The sequence below is a fragment of the Ricinus communis genome, chromosome 6, assembly GCF_019578655.1.
Source record: "Ricinus communis isolate WT05 ecotype wild-type chromosome 6, ASM1957865v1, whole genome shotgun sequence".
NCBI classification, from domain to species: domain Eukaryota; kingdom Viridiplantae; phylum Streptophyta; class Magnoliopsida; order Malpighiales; family Euphorbiaceae; genus Ricinus; species Ricinus communis.
Genome location: NC_063261.1, coordinates 6,240,085 through 6,249,502, shown reverse-complemented (window position 1 = coordinate 6,249,502; position 9,418 = coordinate 6,240,085).

The window sequence follows — 9,418 nt, the reverse complement described above, 5'->3', positions numbered from 1 at the left end:
ACTGGTTAATGATCACTTAGAGATAAGGGTAATTAACTAGCCGAATTAAGAATTAACAACTCTTAATAGCAGTGGATTAATCTTAAGGCTAACCTAAAATCGATTGTTAGGAAGAGACTCCATCATTTAGGTTCTTAGGTTTAGGAATTCGGTGTTCTCGAGAGGGAACTCGAATTCAATTTAGAATCCGCTCACGGGTAATCATAATTGGTAATCAATCTAATTTCTACCTTCACTAAATTAGGTCCCCTTGGGTTTGCTTTCTTCCCTTGTTTATTTCACTAAATCTTTGCAGATTACTTGACATTTAAATAATCATTTAGCTTGCATCTAGTCATAAAATAGTAACTTCATCAATACCTTGCTGATTCTTTTCCAATCCTATTCTAAGAATGTAGTTCATTCTCTTGAGCATGCTAGGTACTTTAGGATCCATGTAGTCCTTATAGAGAACCGCCACTTAGGATCCAGTAGGGGCCTCCACCTCTTTGACGGCTTCTTGGATTGCTAAGACAACCTTACCACCATCATTGTTAATGGTGACAATCTCGCCTTCATGAGGGAATTCCACTTTCTGATGTACTGTGGAAGGAACTCCTCATAGGGCATGGAACCATGGCCTTCCCAATAATAGTGCAAAAGTTATTGGGTGTTTAGGACGGTGAACTCTACCCAATATTCAATAGGCCGTCTTCACTAGTGTTGAAAACATTCCTTCTACATCTCTTTTGGTCTCGTCATAAGCCCTTATGATCATGTCTAATGGTTTTAGGCCTTATGTTAACACTTATACTAGACTAGGCCTGAATTAGAGCCTTTTGTGGTCCGATGAATGCATTAGTAATTCCCAGACATCCATTGTCTTTCTCTCCTTCTTCCACCGTCTTAACAATATGACATCGCCGTCTTCAAGTGCTTGCTTCTTGATATGCATAGTTTTACATATATTTGCTTGCATATTATTGCATATTTTCTTAGCAATTATTGTGCTTTTATTCCAAGATCACCCGTGTTTTGTGTTCTTTTGTATTTCAGGAGAATTTATAGGACCATCATCAATATTTGAGCAACTATAGATCAATACATGTGAAAATGGTCGGGAATTCATCAAGATCGGACAAGAGCTCGCAGTGCATACATTGAGGAAACCTGAATTGGTCGTGCTGATTAATCTAGGCCGTGACCAACCATGAGCTTTTGGTCTTCAAAACATGGCACTTTGGGCATGGTTTTCGTAGCCACCACGGCCTCCAGCACGGCCTGTGGTGCCTCAGCCCTAGCGGGGGCACGGCCAGGAGGAAACTCGAATTAGTGAGATCCGAATGTTTAACACGGCCTAGACTCCGACCATGCTGACCAGTACGGCCTTGACCACGGCCGTGCTGAAACAAATATATAAGGAAAACTAAGTTTTAGGGTTAGAAAGCAAGAAGGAAGAAGTGAGAGAGAGCCCTGGCGGCTAGTTCGGTTTTTGCATAGTGCTGAGTTCGGGAGAGAGTTGCAGAGAGGAAGAATCCCGGAATCGTAAGGTTCCGATTGCAAAACAATAGTGGAGCAATTCAAGAGGCAATTTGGGAGATTAATCATAGTGCAGACACAGATTTGGAGTTGTTCATCCAATTCGAGAGAAAAGGGTGTACATGTTTCATTTTCATTATTCTTCCATTGTAATTGATTTCCTAGATTATTTTAAACATGAACATGTTTAGCTAGATTGATTAAATCCATTGGGATTTCTTTACTATGTTGGCTTAATATTATATTGTTGGATTGTTTGAGTTAGTTTTGTATTCTTCTTACTTTCAATATTTAAGATAATGCATTATTCATCAGACGTTGTGAATTGTGGTGTTTAGATTGCTTTATGTGATTGAGAAGTCCATTTGGCAATTGGAATTTTGAATAGCAAGAACTGGTTAATAATCACTTAGAGATAAGGATGATTAACTAGCCGAATTAAGAATTAACAAAGATTAATAGAGGCGGATTAAGGCTTAATGCTAATTTAAGAATCAATCGTTAGGAAGAGATTCCAACTTTAGGTTATTAGGTTTAGGAATTCGGTTATCTCGAGAGAGAAACTGAATTGAGTTAAGAATTCGTCACGGGTAGCATAATTAGACTCATCAATCCTTTATCTTTTGTTTGATTGCCAACTAGTTTAGGTTCCCTTTGGGTTTGCTTTCTTGTCTTGGTTATTTCATTTATCCATTCATTCCTTCATCTCGCTTAGAAATTAGCTTGTAGTTAATAGTTAGTTTAGAAATTATTCATCATTCATTTTAGCTTAATATAACAAAGAACAAAGAAGTAACTTTGGGCTTTCACTTTCCCAGAGGAATATGACCTTGATACTCGCCATAAGTGCTAGACTGCATCGATAGGTTCACTGCCTTAGATTGTAGCTGCATTAATAGCCTATCAAGTTCTTGGCGCTGTTGCCAGGGAATGTTTGAAAACTAGAGTGAAATTTGCTATTTGTTAATTTAGCCATTTTATTTATTTATTATTATTTTATGGTTTTTATTTTTTTTATTTATTTATTTTATTTTATTTGTACATATTTATTTAGTTTAAGTTTATGATTTAGGTAGTGAATGATAAGGAGGTTCAATGCTAAATTCAAACTCTTTGTATGATGTGTTGGAAAATGGGATCAAGAACCAAGAGAGTGCTAAAAATTGGGACACCCGTGCAGCCTTAGCAGCTTGAATGGAATCGTTTTGCAGGGCTACCGATCAACTCTCCACTACCATCCTTTCATCTCAAGATTTTTGTGAAATCCATTGTGGTCTACATTTGAGTAATGATTGTCCATTGTATAGTGATGTTGCTCATTGTTCTTATAACTTTGAACAGGTGAATTATATGGGAAGCTGGCTAAATAACTTATATGAAAGCACCTATAATCAAGAATGGAGCACTCATTCACCCTTTGGATGGAGCTTAGATAGCCAAGAACCACCAGGATTTCAGCAACTACATCAGCAGCCTAATCTTGCACCTTCAACTCAAGATGAAGAGTTAGTGCCAGAGGAGCTGATGATGAGGTTCATTGCAAGTCTTGATGATAGATTCCAACAAACAGAGAGGGTACTTGAAAGTCAACAAGCCTCAATTAAGAACATACAGCATCAAGTAGGCTTGATCTTCAAGTTACTAGCGGCAGAACAATGGAAACTCCATCAAACGCTACTGAATCCGAGGAACATTTGAGCGCCATTACTTTGCGTTCAGGTGAGAATTTTTCTGGTTTATCTACTATGTTTGATGATGATGCTTCTACGCTGGACGATTTCTTAAAGATGGAGATGGAACCAGAAAAGGAAGAGGCGAACATGATTACTCTGAAAGACTATCAAGAGGAATGTACAGTTGATGATGCTGAGTTGCAGTTACAAGAATTTTTGGTGGATTTTCCACAAGTCCCTTCGATGATGGAAGATGAGCACGAGTTATCCAATGAAGAAGTCTTGGAGGAGCTCGAGTTCATTCTAGCAAGTGAACCAAGCCAAGGACTGGGGAAAACCATTGACATTCCTGAAGAAATTGCCCAACCGTCGATCCTTCCAATTGGTGAAACTTTAGCTTTCAAATTGGAAGAGCCCCTAGAGCATCATGACTACGTGTAATTATACGAGGAGCAAGTTTTGTCCATCATACTGGCAGCTTGTTTGACAGTCGGGAAGAGGAAATTGACGATTATCCCTCTAAGCGGATACTTGAAGCCATTTGCTTGGAAGAAGGATGGATGGTCGTCGATCACGCCCGTTTGCTTTTCACCATGAGTCCAGCTAAGAAGACTAATCACATCAAAAAGAAGCGCTTTTGGGAGGCACCCCAAATTCTATTTTTCATTTTTAATATTCTACCCTTTCATTTTAAAACATTTTATTGGTTTTAAGTTTTCATATTTTATTTAATTATTATTTTCATTTCAATTATTTCTCTATTTTATTATTTTTAGATTCTACCGAGGAGGCACTGAATTTCCACAACATCAGCCTCGATGGATGATCAGGGCAGTCCCCCAGATCTTTTTATTTTTTTGCATTTATTTACCTTATTTTTCATACATGTCATGCACTTGGATTGTATTGCCTTTGTTCTCTTAGTTGAGCATTCCATGCGGGGTATCCATAACATTTTACACTGAGGATAGTGGATTCTTTAAGTGTGGGGTGGTTGTGGGTAAACCTTATAATCCTACTCTCATATGGTTTTTTGATATATTTGAAATTACTATCACTAGGTGTTGTGTATTGTTAGGATGTAAGGACACTGTGTCTTTATGCACTTGAGTATGCTATTTTTGAGCTGATTGATGACTTGATTTATAGAATTGTAGTTACTTTTCTTTGTTGTTCATTGTCATTGGGAAACAATTGATGGTGTTTTACATATCAACCCTGCCGTGTTAAACCGGTGTTATTTAATTATTTTTTCGAATTGTCGAATTTTAACTTAGAACGTTGATAATGTCATATGCATGTGTTTCCTAAGTAATGATTCAATTAATGATGTTGCGAACCAATTGCACCTAATACCACACCTCAAAGTGAGATTTTGAGCCTGTTGAGCATTCATTATACTTATGCACTTTATATTTCTTGTTTGAGTGTGCATTGTACTTGACTTTGCTTCTAGAACTTGCTTTGTAATGCTTGTTGAAGTTACATGAATATTGTGAATACCATGAGATGATTTGGGCGATTTAGAATTCACCACATTTGACCAAAAGCCTACCCCCTTATATTCCCATTAATTAGCCAGTTTTGAGCCTTAACCTTTTCTTCACAATCTACACCTATACACTTTAATTATACCATTCTTTACATTTATCTTTCCTTTACCCTTATGCTGGAATTTCTTTTTGTGATTTGCTCACCCTTATGTGGGATTAAAATGGAAGTTGCTATGTTGGTAAATTCACTAAGTCTTTTTGAGATTTTAGATGCATCCTCCGATCCAAACTGTATTTTTATTCTTTATGTATGCAGCAGTTCTTATAAGTTGCTAGTTTATTATTCAAAGAAATGATAAAAAAAAAGAAAGAGAAGAAGAAAATAAAAAAAATTCTTTAATTATTTATCTCTTTATCAAATTTAGAGCATTTGCGATCGTTATTCTACGAAGTAGGGATTTTAGTGAAAAAGTCTTTTTGTATATTAGGCATTTAATCCTTTGAGCATATATTGTTGTTTATTGCACGAATTCCAGCATTTTCACACTTCTTTCCCAAATCTCCGTACCTTTACCTTAGCCCCATTACAACCTTGGTAAAGACCCTTTGATTTTGGTATTTACTTGTTCATAGTAGCGAAGATATGATTTATGAGCAAGCTTATGGTGAGCGGGTCTTGTGCATTTGCTTTGAGGGATTTGTTATTCACCTAATAGACACTTTGAGCGACTTGAGTGATCCTTGTGACGCATTGGTTCGTGATGTTTGTGTTGAATTGTCATTTAAGTTATTCACGCATTAATATTATTTCCATTCTCTGTTAATGATTTGCAATTTGATTTATGATTGAGTATCCTTTAAGATGTGTTGAATACTATCTGTTGTGGACTAGGGGCATAAACTGTAAGGAATTGCTGACTGCAGTTTTGTGAAGAGAGTTGTTAATTTCTTGAGGACAAGTAATAGCTTAAGTGTGGGGTGATTTGATATGCATAGTTTTACACATATTTGCTTGCATATTATTGCGTATTTTCTTAGCAATTATTGTGCTTTTATTCCAAGATCACCCGTGTTTTGTGTTCTTTTGTATTTCAAGAGAATTTATAGGACCATCATCAGTATTTGAGCAATTATAGATCAATACATGCGAAAACGGACGGGAATTCATCAAGATTGGACAAGAGCTCACAGTGCATACATGAGCACGGCCTAGGTCAAGGCCGTGCTGATCAATCCAGGCAGTGACCAACCATGAGCTTTTGGTCTTGAGGAGCATAGTTTTACACATATTTGCTTGCATATTATTGCGTATGTTCTTAGCAATTATTGTGCTTTTATTCCCAGATCCCCTGTGTTTTGTGTTCTTTTGCATTTCAGGAAATTTATAGGACCATCATCGATGTTTAAGCAATTATAGATCAATACGTGCGAAAAGGGATGAGAATTCATCAATATCGGACAAGAGCCCGCAATGCATACATTGAGCACGGCCTGGACTCTGGCCGTGCTCAACCACTGGCTTTGATTCTTGAAATTTGCACTTTGGGCACGGTTTCCGTAGCCACCACGGCCTTCAGCACGGCCCGTGGTGGCCAACACGGGGAGCAACACGGCCGTGGTGAAACCCTACTTGGTGAGATCCACAGTTTCAGCACGGCCTGGACTTCGGCCGTGCTGAGTTAAATATATAAGAAAAATGAATTTTTCTTAGAAAGAGGGAGAGGAAAAAGAGTGACATAGAGCCTTGGCGGCTGGTTCGGTTTCTGCACAGTATTGATTGCGAGAGAGAGTTGCGGGGAGTAAGAATCCCGGAATCACAAGGTTCCGAGTGCAAAACCGTAGTGGAAGCAATTCAAGAGGCAGTTTGGGAGATTAATCAAAGTGTAGATCCAGATTTGGAGCTGTTCATCCAATTCGAGAGAAAAGGGTGTACATGTTTTATTTTCATTATTCTTTCATTGTAATTGATTTCCTAGATTATTTTAAACATGAACATGTTTAGCTAGACTGATTTAATCCATTGGGATTTCTTTACTATGTTGGCTTGATATTATATTGTTGGATTGTTTGAGTTGGTTTTGTATTCTTCTTGTTTTCAGTATTAATAAGATTATGCATTATTCATGAGACGTTGTGAATTGTGATGTTTAGATTGCTTTATGAGATTGAGAAATCCGTTTGGCAATTGAAATTTTGAATAACAAGAACTGGTTAATAATCGCTTAGAGATAAGGATAATTAACTAGCCGGATTAAGAATTAACAAAGCTTAATAGAGGCGGATTAAAGCTTAATGCTAATTTAAGAATCAATCGTTAGGAAGAGATTCCAACTTTAGGTTATTAGGTTTAGGAATTCGGTTAAGAATTCGTCCAATTGCCAAACGGATCTTCTCCTATCGTTTTGCAGGGCTACCGATCAACTATCTTCTCCTATCCTTTCATCTCAAGTCTTTTGTGAATTTTGTTGTGGTTTACATGTGTGTAATGATTGTCCATTGTATAGTGATGTTGCTCATTGTTCTTATAACTGTGAACAAGTGAATTATACGGGAAGTTGGCCAAATGACTCGTATGGAAGCACCTACAATCAAGAGTGGAGCACTCATTCACCCTTTGGATGGAGCTTAGATGGCCAAGAACCACTAGGAATTCAGCAACTACATCAGCAGCCTAATCTTGCACCTTCAACTCAAGATAAAGAGTTAGTGTCAGAGGAGCTGATGATGAGGTTCATGACAAGTCTTGAGGAAAGATTCCAACAAATAGAGAGGGTACTTGAAGGTCAACAAGCCTCAATTAAGAACATAGAGCATCAAGTAGGCTTGATCTTTCAGTTACTAGCGGCAGAACAATGGGGAACTCCATCAAACGCTACTGAATCCGAGGAGCATTTGAGCGCCATCACTTTGCGTTCAGGTGAGAATTTTTCTGGTTTATCTACTATGTTTAACGATAATGCTTCTGTGCAGGATGATTTCTTGAACATGGAGATGGAACCAGAAAAGGAAGAGGCAAACATAATCCCTCTGAAAGACTACCAACTGGAATGTACAGTTGATGATGCTGAGTTGCAGTTAGAGGAATTGTTGGTAGATTTTCCACAAGTCCCTTCGATGATGGAAGATGAGCACGAGTTATCCAATGAAGAAGTCTTGGAGGAGCTCGAGTTTCTCCTAGCAAGTGAACCAAGCCAAGGACTGAAGAAAACCATCAACACTCCTGAAGAAATTGCCCAACCGTCGATCCTTCCAATTGTTGAAACTCTAGCTTTGAAATTGGAAGAGCCCCTAGAGCATCATGACTACGTGCAAATATATGAGGAGCGAGTTTTGCCCATCATACTGGCAGCTTGCTTGACTATCGGGAAGAGGAAGTTGACGATTATCCCTCTTAGCGGATATTTGAAGCCATTTGCTTGGAAGAAAGATGGATGGTCGCCAATCCCCAACGTTTGCTTTTCACCATAAGTCTAGCTAAGAAGACTCATCACATCAAAAAGAAGCGCTTTTGGGAGGCACCCCAAACTTTATCTTTAATCTTTAATATTTTAACCTTTTGTTTTGAAACATTTTATTAGTTTTAGTTTTCATATTTTCAGTTTCGATTTTGTTTCTTTATTTTATTATTTTCAGATTCTACCGAGGAGGCACTGAATTTCCACAACATCAGCCTCGATGGATGATCAGGGCAGTCCCCTAGATCTTTTTATTTTTCTGCATTTATTTACTTTATTTTTCATACATGTCATGCACTTGGATTGTATTGCCTTTGTTCTCTTAGTTGAGCATTCCATGCGGGGTATCCATAACATTTTACACTGAGGACAGTGTGTTCTTCAAGTGTGGGGTGCTTATGGGTAAACCTTAATCTCTCATATGGATTTTTAATATATCTGAAATTGCTATGGGTAGGTGTTGTGTATTTTTAGGGGATGTTAGGACACTGTGTTTTTATGCACTTGAGTATGCTATTTTTGAGCTGATTGATGACTTGATTTATAGAATTGTAGTTACTTTTCTTTGCTGTTCATTGTCCTTAGAAAACAATTTATGGTGTTTTACACATCAACCCTGCCGGGTTAAACCGGTGTTATTTAATTGTTTTTTCGAATTGTTGAATTTTAACTTAGAATGTTGATAATACCATATGCATGTGTTTCTTAAGTAATGATTCAATTAATGATGTTGCGAACCAACTGCACCTAATACCACACCTGAAAGTGAGATTTTGAGCCAGTTGAGCATTCATTATACTTATGCTCTTTATATTTCTTGTTTGAGTGTGCATTGTACTTAACTTTGCTTCTAGAACTTGCTTTGTAATGTGTGTTGAAATTACATGAATATTGTGAATACCATGAGATGATTTGGGCGATTTAGGATTCACCACATTTGACCAAAAGCCTATCACCTTATGTTTCCATTAGTTAGCCAGTTTTTGAGCCTTAACCTTTTCTTCATAATCTACACCTATACACTTCAATTATACCATTCTTTACATTTATCTTTCCTTTACCCTTATGCTGGAATTTCTTTCTGTGATTTATTCAACTTTATGTGGGATTAAAATGCTAGTTGCTATGTTGGTAAATTCACTAAATCTTTTTGATATTTTAAATGCTCCCTTTGATCCAATTTGTATTTGTTATTCTTTATGTTTATTCGAGTTATATGCAGCGGTCGCTAATAAGCTGCTAGTTCATTATTATAAAAAAAACAAAAAACAAAAAAAAA